The 14,825-nt window shown below is 40.8% G+C and overlaps 1 long non-coding RNA gene across 1 annotated transcript in view; it reads right to left on the minus strand.

Moving 5' to 3' along the window:
• Window positions 1–4,458: 4,458 nt before the first annotated feature.
• LOC138741723 (uncharacterized) overlaps window positions 4,459–14,825 on the minus strand; it is a 92,876-nt gene continuing 82,509 nt past the window's right edge. Inside the window, exon 2 of the long non-coding RNA XR_011343709.1 lies at window positions 4,459–5,044. This is a non-coding gene — a long non-coding RNA (uncharacterized lncRNA). The remainder of the gene's footprint in view (window positions 5,045–14,825) is intronic.

Here is a 14,825-nt window from a genome sequence, read left to right on the forward strand (position 1 = left end):
GGGTCTTAAATTCCTGGAGTGCAGGAGGCTTAATGATCTGGAGAAGGGGACTGCTTGTAGTATATCTAAGTTTGCTAATAACAAATAAATTGAGTGGAAAAGCAAAGTGTGCAAAAGATATAGAGTCTACAGAGAAATATAATTAGGTTGAGTGAGTGGGTAAGGGTCTGGCAGGGGAGTACAATCAGATTATTATTTAAATGGCAAGCAATTGCAGCATGTTGCTGGGCAGAGGACTTGGGAGTGCTTTTGCATGAATCACAAAATGTTGGTTTGCAGGTGCACAGGCTATCAAGAAAGCAAATAAAATGTTGGCCTTCATGCTAGAGAGAGTGAATTTGCGATTAGGGAGGTTATGCTACAACTGTACAAGGTACTGGTGAAGCAGCATCGGGAGTACTGTGGGCAGTACTTGAGGCAGTCCAGAGGAGGCTCACCAGGTTGATTTCAGAGATGAGGAGAGAGTGAGTCATTAGGATCTGTACTAGGTGGAAATTAGACGAATGAGAGTGAATCTTCTAAAAACGTATAAAATTATGAAAGCCACAGATAAGATCGAGGAAGATAAATTGCTTGCTTTGGCTGGGGACACGAGAACCAGGGGACATAGCCTCAAGATTCAGGGTAGCAGATTGAAGACAGAGATAAGGAGATATTGCATTTCCCACAGGGTGGTGAATCTATGGAATTTGCTGCTCATTGAAGCAGTGGAGGCCACCTCAGTAATTATATTTAAGACAAGGTTGAATTGATGTTTACATAGTAGATGAATTATGGGATATGGGGAAAAGACAGGTAGGTGATGAGCCTATTGTCAGAAAAGTCATAATCGCATTGAATGGCGGAGTAGATGTGATGGGCCGGATGGTCTATTCCTGCTCTTTTTTTTAAAAATGTTTTTATGTTCTAGTGACTTTATACAGGTTTACAAAACCATGAAGGATATGGATTAAGTGAAATATTTGTAGACTTTTACCCAGATTAGATTATTCTAAAACTAGAGACCAAAGGTTTAAAATAAGAGGGGAGAGATTTAAGAGAAACCTGATTGGCAACCTTTTCATTCAGATGGCAGCCTGCAGCTGGAAGATGAAGGAATAGAAGGGGGTACAGGTGAAGCATTCTAAAGACATTTGGACAGAGATATGGATAGGATGGGTTCGGAATTCTATAGACCAAATAAAAGGAAATGGAGATAGCCCAGAATGCTAACTTGTTCAGCATAGATTATAGCCCAAAGGGTCTGTTCTGTGCTGTAGGACTCCATGACCTATGACAGACATCGACAAATTTGTGTTCATGGAGGTCTTAAAGGGTAAATGGATCTGTGGGGCTGATCAGCTGTGTTTTAATAGAATAGCAGAGTAGGCATATGGGAGAGACAAGTCTCCACCTGTTCCTGACTTGCTACATTTCCTGTGGGTTTGTGATTTTTTTGACTGCAGAATCCTCTCCTGCTGATGAAGTATATTGTGTGTGCTTGAACCCCAGAGTCAAGAGTTAATCCAGTGTGTTGGCTGGCCACACTTCACAGACCTGGGGTCTCAGGGGCATCCCTGGGCTGCTCAGACATGCCTGTCAATACAGCAACAGTCTGCTGCTGATCAAGTACTGGCACATCCACTATCCCATGCAGGGGGCAGGATGGAGCAGATGTGACTTCATCTCAAGAAGCAGTATCCTTGTTCCTGTACTGCTGGGCAGATCTCAACACACCCACTGATCTGCACAACAGTGATAAAGTCTGTGAATCTCTGCATCCGTGCTTCAAACTCAATCTCCCACATGACTGAACCTCTGTGGGTAACTTAATGCAGGACCATGAGCCATAATGACAAATATTTGCACTACAGCTGAGACACTGCCAATGGAAGCTCATTTTCATCAATGGCCAAGTTCTCATTGCAGTTGGGAGATGGGAATGCATTCATGTGAGCAAAAAGATCCTTCCAGCATCCCAGCCAAACCTTGCAGGATATCTCAAGCAAAAAACAGGCTTGTCAGGAAACATCATTCAGTATCTTTATCAGCTCCGGAGGAGCTGGGAATATTTGTGCATTGCAGCTTTTGAAAGGCACAAGCTCATCTTTAGCCAACAGGCTGCTTTGTGTCTTCAATCACATTGAGTGCAGTCCTTGAATCATTTCCAAAATGCGCAAGAACTACAGATGCTGTAACCTTGATCAAAGGAGAAACTCAGCAGGTCAGGAAGCATCCAGTCAACATTTCGGGTTGGGATATCCAATTGAGGCTGGTTTATTGGGAAGATTTAAAGCTTTCTTGAATAAATACAACATCTCTCTTGACTCCATAGGATCATCAGAAAAGATCATTGGAGTATCCCTCCACCTCACCCCCGCCCCATCTATGTGATCTGCCAGGATCATTATCTGAGAGGATAGACAAAATAATTGGGGGCTACTTCCACCCTGCACATCTGCTCCCATCTGGAAAGAGTATTAGAGCCAGCACCACCAGGTTGAGGAACAGCTTCCTTCCAAGGAGCAGTGAGAATGCTGAATGAGCAAAGGAAAGAGTATTAGAGCCAGCACCACCAGGTTGAGGAACAGCTTCCTTCCAAGGAGCAGTGAGAATGCTGAATGAGCAAAGGAAAGAGTATTAGAGCCAGCACCACCAGGTTGAGGAATAGCTTCCTTCCAAGGAGCAGTGAGAATGCTGAATGAGCAAAGGAAAGAGTATTAGAGCCAGCACCACCAGGTTGAGGAACAGCTTCCTTCCAAGGAGCAGTGAGAATGCTGAATGAGCAAAGGAAAGAGTATTAGAGCCAGCACCACCAGGTTGAGGAACAGCTTCCTTCCAAGGAGCAGTGAGAATGCTGAATGACCAAAGGAACTGCTCGCACTAACCATCTGATTCTTTCATATTTACAGAACAATATTTATTTATGAATACTTGTCCTGCATATTTATTGTCTGTCAGTATATGTATTATGACTGGTTGTGTGTTGGCATGTTTTGCACCGAGACTGGGAGAATGCTATTTCATTGGGTTATATTTGTGCAATCGAATGATAATAAACTTGACTTGACTCCTTGGTCCATTTGGAAGGATGGCATTGATCCATGCATTAGGAGCCCACAGAAACCCTGCTGATAAAGGGTTCCAATGGGAAGTGCTGAATGAGCATTTCCACCAATGGATGCTGCCCAAACCATTGACTTCTTCCAGCAGGCATTGGAATGAATCATCCATTGCTTTGCTGTCTCACACTCAACCCACATATCTCTGCACTTTGCTTTCAATGGATGGGAGGTCAGAGCCAGTGCTGAACTCATTGAGATTTGCTACATTCTTATCTTCGATACAAGATTTTTGTTTATGTGAATGGTCAGAGTTTGGTATCCATATTTTCCAAGAACTTTCTATGGAACAAAATTTGGCCTCTTTCGAACAATTATCTTCTAAATTGAAGATAACTAAACATCTTTTTTTTTAAAGATATTTACAGATTAGGATATTTTTAAATTCCTTGGTATTAAAACTCCCTCTAGATTTGAAATTAAATATGATAGACAAGATTTATAATCTTTAAGCAAATACCAAAATGCTTATATCAGTTTTCTATGAGCTATTATTGATGTCTAGTGGTGATTCCCTGGACATGACTAAGAAACGATGGGAACAAGATTTTCAACAAAGATTTTTTGATGCTACATGGAATTCTATTTTGAAATTGGTCAGTTCATCTTCTTTAAGTACTCTACACTCATTACTACAATTCAAAGTTGGACATCAAGCTTACTTCTCCAAAGTTTAATAGGCTAAATTTTATTCTAATTTCTCATTAAAGTGTGATAGATGTAAGATTAAAGAAGGTACATTATTTCATATGTTTTGGTCATGGTCCTCGCCTTCCAATTATTGGGTAAGTATCATTAGTTCTTAATGTTAATTTGGCTCCTAATCCTTTTCTTGCCCTATTTGGAGTAAGTAAGTCGGCTGATTTAAATGTGTCTGGGCTACAATCCCATGGAGTTGCCTTTGCTCTACTTATTGCCAGAAGAGCTACACTTATGAGATGGAAGGATGATGTCTCTCCTACACATACTCAGTGGTGATCTGATGTGATGGCACGCTTGACTCTGGAAAAAAAATTAGATGCTCTACTAATGCAACAAAATTTAACTTTTAATATTTCTGATTATTTTCAGAATTTATAAGATTTTTGGATTCTATTTTATGGTTTGGTTGTCCTTTCTTTCATGCATTCATGGAATATTTAAGTTTAATCATAACTTCACAAGAGAGGGGTTAGATCATTTGAATAGTTTTTGATTTTATACATACATATATATATATATATATATATATATAGAGCTAGCTGCTACAAGCTATGGCTCTGCAGAGCCTATAGCACAGGAGAAGTTATAGCTGCATGCAGGTTAGCTCAGAAAGAACACGCTGTTCCCAGAAAGAATGACTCAAAACCCAGTTGAGTGTAGTTAACACTGAGCTTTATTGGGCTCACAGCCCTGCTTTTATTCTCAAGCTGAGGGGCGTGGTCAAAACCTTCTCAGCATTGATTGATGAGTTTGTGATCCACTTTCACTGATACGCCAAAGCTCTTTTGGTTGTGGTCAATTGGAGGACATTGCTGCGGGCCTCGTGCAGCCTTCTGGATCGTCGCATTCATCCTTCATTTTGTGAGGCCCCGTGGGGGAGCTGCGAAGGGCCGCCAGAGATATATATATTTTTGTCTCTTTCATAGGTTGCTTACAGCTGTTTGTTAATATCCATTTTAATTTGTTGGATACATATTCTTATGTGTATGTATATAAAGATATAAAAAACATTAAAAATATTGGATAGCAATTTGATACATTGTGCAGCGTTCCTGGAGTTTTCCAAAGCAGACTGTGATGCAACCAGTCAGTTTACTTTCCACAATACACAGTAGAAGTTCGATAGAGTATTTGTCAAATTGACAATCCCCTGACTCCATGGAAAGTATAGGCTTGCTTCTCCTTTAAGGAATGGGCAAATCCTGGTACAGTGTGAATTGTTCTTCTTCAAGCAGTTATATCTGTGTAAAGAGCAAAATTTAAAGAATGTAGATTTACAATGATAAAGAACTTCAAAATTTTATTTACAGCATGGTGGAAATTAATTCCAGCTATTTAAATGTATGTCACCCATTTACACCCAAACCCTCTATATTTTGGATGGGGGAGGAAACTGGATCACTCAATGGAAGCCCATGCAGACACGGGGAGAACATACAAACTCCTTACTGACAGTGCTTGACTAAAATCTGCATCAGTTGCAGGATAATGGCATTGCACTAACTGCGCCGCACTTGGTAAAGGAAGATCACTTAACACCAAGCAAGGGTGAAACCACTGTTGTGGAATTCAATCAGGAGCCTAATGGTTTCAGGGAAGAAAATGTCTTTAAGCCTTTTGGTGCGAGATTTCACATTCGAGCCTACTCTCCAATGGCTGGAGGAGAAGAGAATGTGTCCAGGGTGTGATGGGTCTTTCAATATATAGGCTGCTTTTCTTAGGTAGTAGGAGATGTAGATGGAGTCTACACAATGTTAGCAAAACCAAGGAGATGATTGTGGACTTTAGGAGGAAATCAGGAAAACACGAACCAGTAGTCATCAAGGAGTCAGCAGTGGACAGCGTCAAGAACCTCAAATTCCTGGGTGTCAACATCTCCAAGAATCTGTCCTGGTGCTCCACATCGATGCCATCATAAAGAAGTCTCACCAGCGGCTGAGGTGTCTGAGGAGATTCAGCATGACACCAAAGATTCTCAAAACTTCTCTAGGTGTACTGTGGAGAGCATTATGGCTGGTTGCATTACTGTCTGGTACAGAGGTGCTAATGCTCAGGACAAGAAAAAAACTTTAGAGTATTGTTAACTCAACCATGTCACAAAATTCATTATTTTGAGGCAGCATCACAGTGGTTTATTTAAACCACCGTACAAAATACATTTTAAAAAACAGTGAAAGATAAAAGTCAAAATAAGGCAATATCTGCAGTCCATTTAGGAATCTGATGGCACAGGGAACTAAGCTGTTATTGAGTGCTCATCTACAGGCTCTTGTACCTTTTCCCCAATGGTAGCAGAGTGAAGAGGGCATATCCTGAATGGTGGGGGAACTTGAAGATAGAGGCTGCTTTCTTAAGACACCACCTCTTATAGATGTCCTCAATGGAGTGAAGACTGGTGCCCTTGTCACAAGCCAAATTAACAACCCACTGAAGATTTTCCTGTCCTGAGCGTTGGCATCTCCATACCAGACAAATGCAACCAGCCAGAATACTCTCCATGGTAAACCTGGAGAAGTTTTTGAGAGCCTTCAGTGATATTCCAAATCTCCTCAAACTTCTCACAAACTATAGCTAATGGATAATCTTCTTCTAATTGCATCGAAATGGAGGCTCCACAACAGATCCTCGGTGATTTTGCAACCCAGGAATTTGAAGATCTCTTCACTGCTGCACCCCTGATGAGGACCTCCTCCTGAAGTTCACAATCGTCTCCTTGGTTTTGCTGATGTTGAGTGCAAGGTTGTTGCTAGGTCACCACTCAACTGGCTGATCTATCTTCCCCATGTATGCTTCCTCAATGCCGTCTGTGATTCTGCTGACAACTGTTCTGTCATCAGCAAATGTATTGGTAGCATTGGAATTGTGACTAGCCACACAGTCAAGCATGTATAGTGAATAGCACAGTGGGCTAAGCACACATCCTTAAGGTGCAACTGTGTTGATTGACAATAAGAAGGAGATGTTATTTCCCATTCATACTGACTGTGGTCTTCCAATGAGGAAATTAAGAATCCAGCTGCAGAGAGAGCAGCAGCCTCTATCCTCAAGGACCCCCACCACCCAGGCCATGTCCTCTTCACTCTGTAACCATTGTGAAAAAGGTACAGGAACCTGAAAATGAGGACTCAGTGGCATAATGACAGCTTCTTCCCCTTTGCCATCAGCTAACTGAATGAACAATGAACCACAGACACAGCCTCCCTTTGACATTTTCTTGCACTACTTTTTATTTTGTAAGGTGGTTTATGAAAATGTTTGCACTGTGAGATGCTCCCACAAAAATAATGAATTTTGTGTCATGTTCATGACAAATTTTGATTCTGATTCTGTAGGGGAGAGAAACTCCTGTTATGTTCTCTGATGTGTTTATTACCTTATGTAGCGTTTTTTTTCCTGATACTGATCAAAGCAGCTGCCGCACCATACTGTGATGCATTCAGCAAGTATATTTTGATGGTATCCCTGTAGAAGTTGATTGACAAGGGGTACTTGTTGATCTTTCTTAGACTTCTAAGAGTATAAAGGCAATGATGTGCTTTCATATCATTGGATGGATGTGGCTTGTACATTTTGAAGCGTTAAACAGTGAGACAGGTTTGGCTAAAGGTGCTGGGGATTTTTTGACAGGATGTACATGGACAGGATACTTCTTCTTATGGAAGAACCTAATGCCAGGTGACCGTGTTTAAAAATAAGGGGCTGCCTCTCTTAGAATTCCTAAGCCATCGGAACTCTCTTCCTCAACATATGGTGGGAATGAAAATCTTTGAATACTCTTAAGGCAGGTGGATTTTGACCAAGGGGATATAGGATAGTCAGAGGTGGACGGGAATACAGAGTGGTATAAATTAGTTATAATTCTATTGTGATTCCCGGTGAGCAATCCTCAATGGGGCTCTCAAACAAGACAATATTTGGTGTGCTCTAACGACCATTTGGTGTTTTGTAGCCTACAAGGTCTAAGGTGTCAAATGTTTCTGAAATGTATTTGCACACATGCAGTTTTTGTGTGTGTTCACTTTGCAAGGACAGAGGCTGAATGTTGGGGTGGGTAGTAAAAGTCAGCTCCTGGAGATCAGTGAAGAGCAGACCCACAGTAAGACTGGCCACCAGAAGGTGTGAGAGGCATTTGGAGATTAGAATGGATGGTTGGAGGGGAAGTTTAGCTGCCACTGTTCAGTGCTCTCGGAGAGATTTGGAGAGCAGAAGATGGTGGAGGGCATTTCCAGTGGGGTTTGCAAATTTATTGTATGATGAAAATTGCTCTGGGATAGGGAGGATTGAGGATGGGAGAGGCAGGGAAGGGAAAACTTGGTGAGAGTTACCTTGAAGGATATCTACCTATCAGTTTGCCAACATCAAGGTGGGAACTGCTCAGTTTGGGTCCCTTGAAAGCAACTCAGGAGCAGGTCACAGAGGCATGATGAAATTTTCACTCAGGGTGGAACAAACAGCCAGAAGAAACCGTAGGAAAAGGACACAATTACAACCTTCAACAGACATTTGGAGAGAATTATAGCTTGGAAGGATATTCCACAAATGCAAGTGAATAGGACCAGAATGCCAATGGAAAGTTAGTCAGGAGGACCTGTTCCCTGCTGGGTGACTTCATATGCTTATTTAAATTTAATGGACAATTACTTTTCAAAAAAATATTGTAGCCTTTGCGAAAATATGAGCTCCTCCCTGTAGTTGGTTGGTCAGCCCAGAAGAACAAAAAAGAGTGGCTCATGCAACTCACATTAAGTCCCTGATGGTTTCTTCCCTTTTTTTCCAAGCAATCCTTTATAATGAGTTGCTGTGACTCTTTTACTGCCTCAGATTGTCCATTGGGCACATCACACTTATTAACCATTCTAATACAGATCAAGGTACAACATTGTTCCAGCTTAAAAGACAGGAGATATTACATTGTCTTCACTGTGCTGCAACATCTAATTGTGGTCGAGAATGAACGTGGTTAATTATGCATCACCTTTTTCTAAAAATAGATTTGCATCTACATTTTTCAATGAAATGAAGCATTAACTACTCATAGCCACAATCTACTGTACATCACATTATACTCTTAATTTAAAGACCGTGCGCATTACACATTGGTTAATCATTCGACACCACATCGCTAATGGTGTGAAATGTCACAGTGACCGAGAAGTGGAAAATCAAAATTTTTCATCAATTCTATTGGCATTGAATTTAGTGCTCAATTACCTAAAGTAAATTGTGATGTGATTTTGGATTATTCAGGAATGGGTTTTATGGAGTACAAATTCATAGGCCTCTCAGCAAATTTGTGTATTGGAAGATAGCTGGAGATAGAATCTGCTCAGAAAATTGCCCCTATAACAAAGTAGCCTCCTAGGACAGAAGAACATTAACTTATATTGTTCAGTGTAACTTACAACAGCTTCTCTCCCTTATTTGTGTCAGTTCACAAAGAAATCGCTTGAAATGTTTGGGCTAATTAAAATTCTGTTGTTTGTTTTTCTGGGAATTTGCAATGTTAAAAAATGGATTACATCCCATTTTAAGCAACTACATACCAACAGCAATTAGATGAATATGGTGCAGAGTTGAAGGTTTGTCAGAAGCCAAAAAAAAATTGAGCATGTCCCTGAGGTCCCTTGGCAACTTTTAGAGGTGATTGTAGAAAATATCTAGGATGAACAACCACTCAGTGAGTCAGACACCAGTCATGGAGAAATGAATAGCTGGAGTTTCAGCTCGGGACCCTTTGCTGTAATTACAGCATTAGGTAGAGTGTGACACATCAATTCATTATATTAATTCACAACTCCAGAGGCCTTGCTTTGATCTGAAGTTCTACTGCTGTCTGTATGGGTTTGCATGGTTTTCCCTTTTGACTGCATGAATGCAGAATGCTCTGGTTACCTCCAAGAATGCTGGCCTGTGCCCGCAACTGGGATTCCAATCCTGGGCTGACTGTAAGGAGTTGGATCATCCTCCCCGTGACCTGTGTGGTTTTCCCTAGGGTGCTCCGGTGACCTCCCACTCTCCAAAACGTGCTGTGTTGGTAGGGCAGCATGGGCTGGTGGATGGTAGGGCCTGTTACTGTGATGTATGTCTACATTAAAAATACAATTAAATTCAATTAATTTAACTTAGTCACAGATTTATTTAGAAGGAGCTGCCAGATGAAGTGATAAAAGAGGAGACAATTGTACTTGTTTAAAATAAATTGAAGTGAAATGGGCTGAATCCAAGTATATGGGACTTGCTTAGTAGATTTGGACGTCAGGTCAAAGGACCTAGTTCCGTCCATCAAACTTTATAAGATAATTGATGCAAGCACTAAAATCCTCAGAATAAAACCCACACTTCTTATTTGGATTTCAAGAAAATCTGCAGATGCTAGGGTTGAGTGCAATACAAGAAAATGCTGGAGAAACCCAGAAGGTCACCCAGCATCCATGGCAAGTGAAGGGTAACCAATGTTTCGGGCTTGAGTCCTTTGTCAGGAATTTCTGATGATAGGCTCAAGCCTAAAACATTGGTTATCTTTGACTTGCCATGAGTGCTGGGTGACCTGCTGAGTTTCAGCCCTTTGGTGTATTGCACTTATTTGTAAGCTGTAGCAAAATACTCCTATGTGTCAGTGAATACTGAAGGTGAGTTGATGGGTATGTGAGGGAACAAGTTGGAAAGCCACCAGGAATTAGGAGATGGGAAGCAAGACTCATGGTATTGGTATGTTGGCATAGACCCACTGGGTCTTCCCTCCTTCAATATGCTGGTTAAAAAAAAATAATTTGGTGAGATTTAAGAAGCAGCACTGATTTGCTGCCTTTGGGTATCAGTGTGTTGTGTTGATGTTTCGGCTCAGTGAGTGGTGGAGATAGCCTTTTCTTCAATCTGTTCCATTTGGATACAATGGACAAATACAATTGTCATTGTTCACTTTGCTGTTCTCAAATTCTAAAACACAAAGTCCTTACTCCAACACTTTATCTCATATTTCTTCATAATAGAACCCATTAAGAGCTTGTTCTGGATGAAAGAATCTAAACTCGAAATAATTCAGGCATGTTTAATGTCAAATACTTGTTAAACCCTTTGGTGCACCATCAATAATTCCAGAAGACTGGAAGTTATGTAAAACTGATAGGCTTTTATTCACAATAGAATGGAGGCACCTCCATGCTGGTTGACTGTCCTGAACTTGGGAGGGTGCTGTGAAACAGTCACCTGTATTCAGGAGTCTGTGGGAGGTACAGTCAGCCAATGGGTGAGCCCAGACAGTTAAATATGGAAACAGTGGTTTACCACATCCTTTCATGCCAAGTTTAGCATGAATTATTCCCTTTAAATCTGGTGGTCTTCCAAATCTTCCTGTATGTTGGAACCTACAAAGTACTCAGATCCTTTTGATAATCCTGTGGAATGGTTTATCAGAATGCATTTCGACATCAGTCTTGTAACAATTTCAAGATGGGGAGGACATGTGCTTCATATCTCCTGGTTGTAGCAGGGTTATTTCTGCAGCTTTGATGTACAAATTGATTTAAATCACTCACAGTGCTGTGCACCCAAGGTCTGATTGACATAGAAAAGACCCAATCAGGTTCATTCTGGGTCCCAGTGGTATCACTGTGTTCAGAAGTCAAATAAAATACAGACCTGAAGATCCCATGTAAATTATTAGACCTCCAGATCTGCACCGAACACTTCCTCCACATCTTTATCAAGACTCCTGACCTAAAAATTTGTTTTTATACATACAGCATAGTAACAGGCCCTTCTGACTCACAACCTTAAGCCACACAATACCACAATTAACCTACAACAGTGGTTCTCAACCATTTTCTTTCCACTCACATACCACTTTAAGTAATCCCTATGCCATCACTGCTCTGTGATTAGTAAGGGGAAGGGAAGGTTGAGAAACCGCTCTAGATCTAATTGTCACTGAAATATTTTGCTTGAGAAAAAATTGTCATTGGTCCATTTCTTTTGGAGTTATGAAACTGTGCACATAACAAGTCAATGTGGTATGATTATAACAGTGGTTTTCAAACTTTTTCTTCCATCCACATACCACCTTAAGCAATCCTTTACTAATCACAGAGCACCTATGGCATAGGGATTACTTAAAGTGGTATGTGAGTGGAAAGAAAAAGGATGAGAACCACTGACCGACAACCTCTGTATATTTTTGAAGGGTGGGAGGAAACTGGAGTACCTGGGGAAAATCTGCGTAGTCATGGAGAGAACGTAAAAACTATTTAAAGACAGTACCAGATTCAACCCTGGGTTGCTGGCACTGTAATAACTTCATGCTAACTGCTACACTAACTGTGCAACCCACACATTGACTGATCATTTCTTTACATGGTTGCCTCCTGATGCTCAGAGTCCCTTCAGTAATCCACTGCTCAGGATTCCAGCACCTGTAGCCTCTGTGTTTTTCTATTTCCTAGATGTGGATTTCCATCCAGACCACCAAGAATCCCAATACATTTAGAAGGATCTCCATTTGAGGAACCTGTAGATGTAGAAATGATGTTTCCCATGGTGGAAGAATCTAAGACAAGAGGACACAACTTCAGGATTGAAGGGTGTGTGCTTAGAACAGAGATATAGAGAAATTTCTTTAGCCAAAGGGCGGTAAATCTATGGAACTTGTTACCACAGGTCAATGTAAAGGCCAAATCACTGGGTGTATTTAAGGCAGAAGTTGATAGATTCTTGATTAACCAGGGCATTAAAGGTTATAGGGAGAATGCCAGGAAGTGGGGTTGAGTGGGAAAATGGACCAGCTCATGATTGAATGGTGGGATAGACTCAATGGGCTGAATAGCCTATTTTTGCTCCTAGAGCTTATGGTCTTCTGCTAATTACAGGTGTATAGAGAAAAAAAATGAAGAACATTTTATTATTAAAGCCTGACAACTAATTCACAGATCCTTCTTCATTGCAACCCCATCCTCCACAACACCCCCCCCCCCACCAGTCCTGACAATCACCCCTCATACACTGATCCTTAACACCATCGTCAAAGCAGTTCTTTCAGCCTCTGAAACAATGGAGCTTGTCAAACCTCATTATAATCAGCTTCTACTCATGATTTTTCAAAAGTTTCATTTCTTTCTAAATGCACGATTAATCATTCTTGAATTTTTGCACTATCTTTCACACCCTTTTCAGGATGTCCCAAAGTACTTCACAGAGAAGGTCACTATTGCAAGATGCCAATTTGGGGATCATCGGAAGGACTCTCACCAAGTTGGGGGCTGCTAGAGACTGGCTTGTGGGTCTAAGGTATTGAGGCCAGAATCTGTGAGAGAGAGGAAGGGATGCACACCAGCCAGGTCATGCTCTGTTCTCACTGCTGCCATCAGGAAAGAAGTATAAGTGCCACTGGACTTGTACCACCAGGTTCGGCAACAGTTGCTACCCCTCCATCATCAGACTCCTCAACAACTACAATCTAAAAAAAAATTGAAAGGCTTTACTTTGCACATTATCTACTATTGAATATTTATTTCTGTTGCACAGTTTGTTTGCACTTCCTTCTTGTTTACATTTCTCTATTTTGAATATGTACCTTTTTATTGAATACAGTTTACACTACCAATAAGGAGAAATTTGGCTTGATCCACAGGAAGAAAAAAGAACCTTAAGGTTCTATGTGATATGTACTCTGACAATAAAACTGAACTTTGACTTTGATGAGACGAGAGGGCCTCTGCATATTCCCAATCCAAGGATTCAAGAGTTTTAACATCACCTTTAGTGCTTCTTCTCTGCTTTATGTAAGTCGAGAGCCAGAGATTCTCAAAAATCAGCAGGGACATTGTATATAGTCAGGTAGTTCTGCCATGTGAAGAGCAGACAGGGCAGACAGACTAGAGAATTTTGTCCATGCACATGCTCGTTCATTCATTATGCTCCATCTCATGCGCCACATTTGCTGAAAGTTTCGACCAATGTCTTGTCTTCCCCCATTGCTTGTTAAGGATCAATTAAAAGTTTTCTCGCTTTCACAAAGTCCTCTGGCTTGGCATGCAGGTGTCCCCGGGGGGGTTTACAAGCTCACACAAAACTGAAATAAATGAACATCGGACACTTCAGCTCAAGTGATCAGAAGAGTGTGTATCTGAGGAGTCCAACGGAGAATGAACAACTGTGCAGGTCTGATGCTTGTTAAGTGCAGCCAGCATATCACAAATACAATCTAATTATCCCCTCAGTTTTGGATATTTGTCACATGCCTTATCTTATCAGAAGAGTATAGACATGTAGAAGTGATAATGTGTTTAAATGAGCATAAATTAGTTCAAATTGATTGCCATCAGACTGTACATATTCAACCAGACGAAACAGTTTCTCCAGACCACTGTGCAAATACATACACACACAATAGACAGCACATAATAATCACATAGATACCTAAAAATAGAATATAAATTATAAATATGTATAAATAATATAACACATGCACAAATACACAGAATAAATATGTATTTATACATATATTATAAAATAAATGAGTAAATAATAATAAATTAACAGTGGTTTGACCAATTCCTATTAATGCATGAAGAAAATAGCCTTCTAAGAGCCATCAAGGGAGCTAGAATGTGAATGGAAGCTAAATAGATTGAAAACAATAAGCTGATGGAGGGTCAGACAGTATCTGTGGGAAGAGATGATCAGTCAAGGCTTTGGGTCACCCTTTATCAAGAGTAAGGTGAAAAGGAGGTGATATTATGTATTAAAGGGGGAAAGAGCCAAGAGGTGATAGGGTATAAGACAGAAGATGTGAGAGATGGAGAGACAGGTAGAGGGAGAGACCACAAGGAAGGGAGTGGGAAGAAAAGTTAAAGAGAGAAAAAGTAAGCAAGCAGTAGGTAAAGAAAAGATGGAGCTGGATAAGGTGGAGGTTCCCAAAAATTGGAAAAGTCAATCCTCATACCATTAGGTTTTATACTGTCCAGGAGAATATCACCTGGAATGCCTGCTTGTGGCCCTGGGTGGAGGTGAGTGGGGACATATCGGGAC

Source organism: Narcine bancroftii, chromosome 8, assembly GCF_036971445.1.
Source record: "Narcine bancroftii isolate sNarBan1 chromosome 8, sNarBan1.hap1, whole genome shotgun sequence".
Classification (NCBI taxonomy): Eukaryota; Metazoa; Chordata; class Chondrichthyes; order Torpediniformes; family Narcinidae; genus Narcine; species Narcine bancroftii.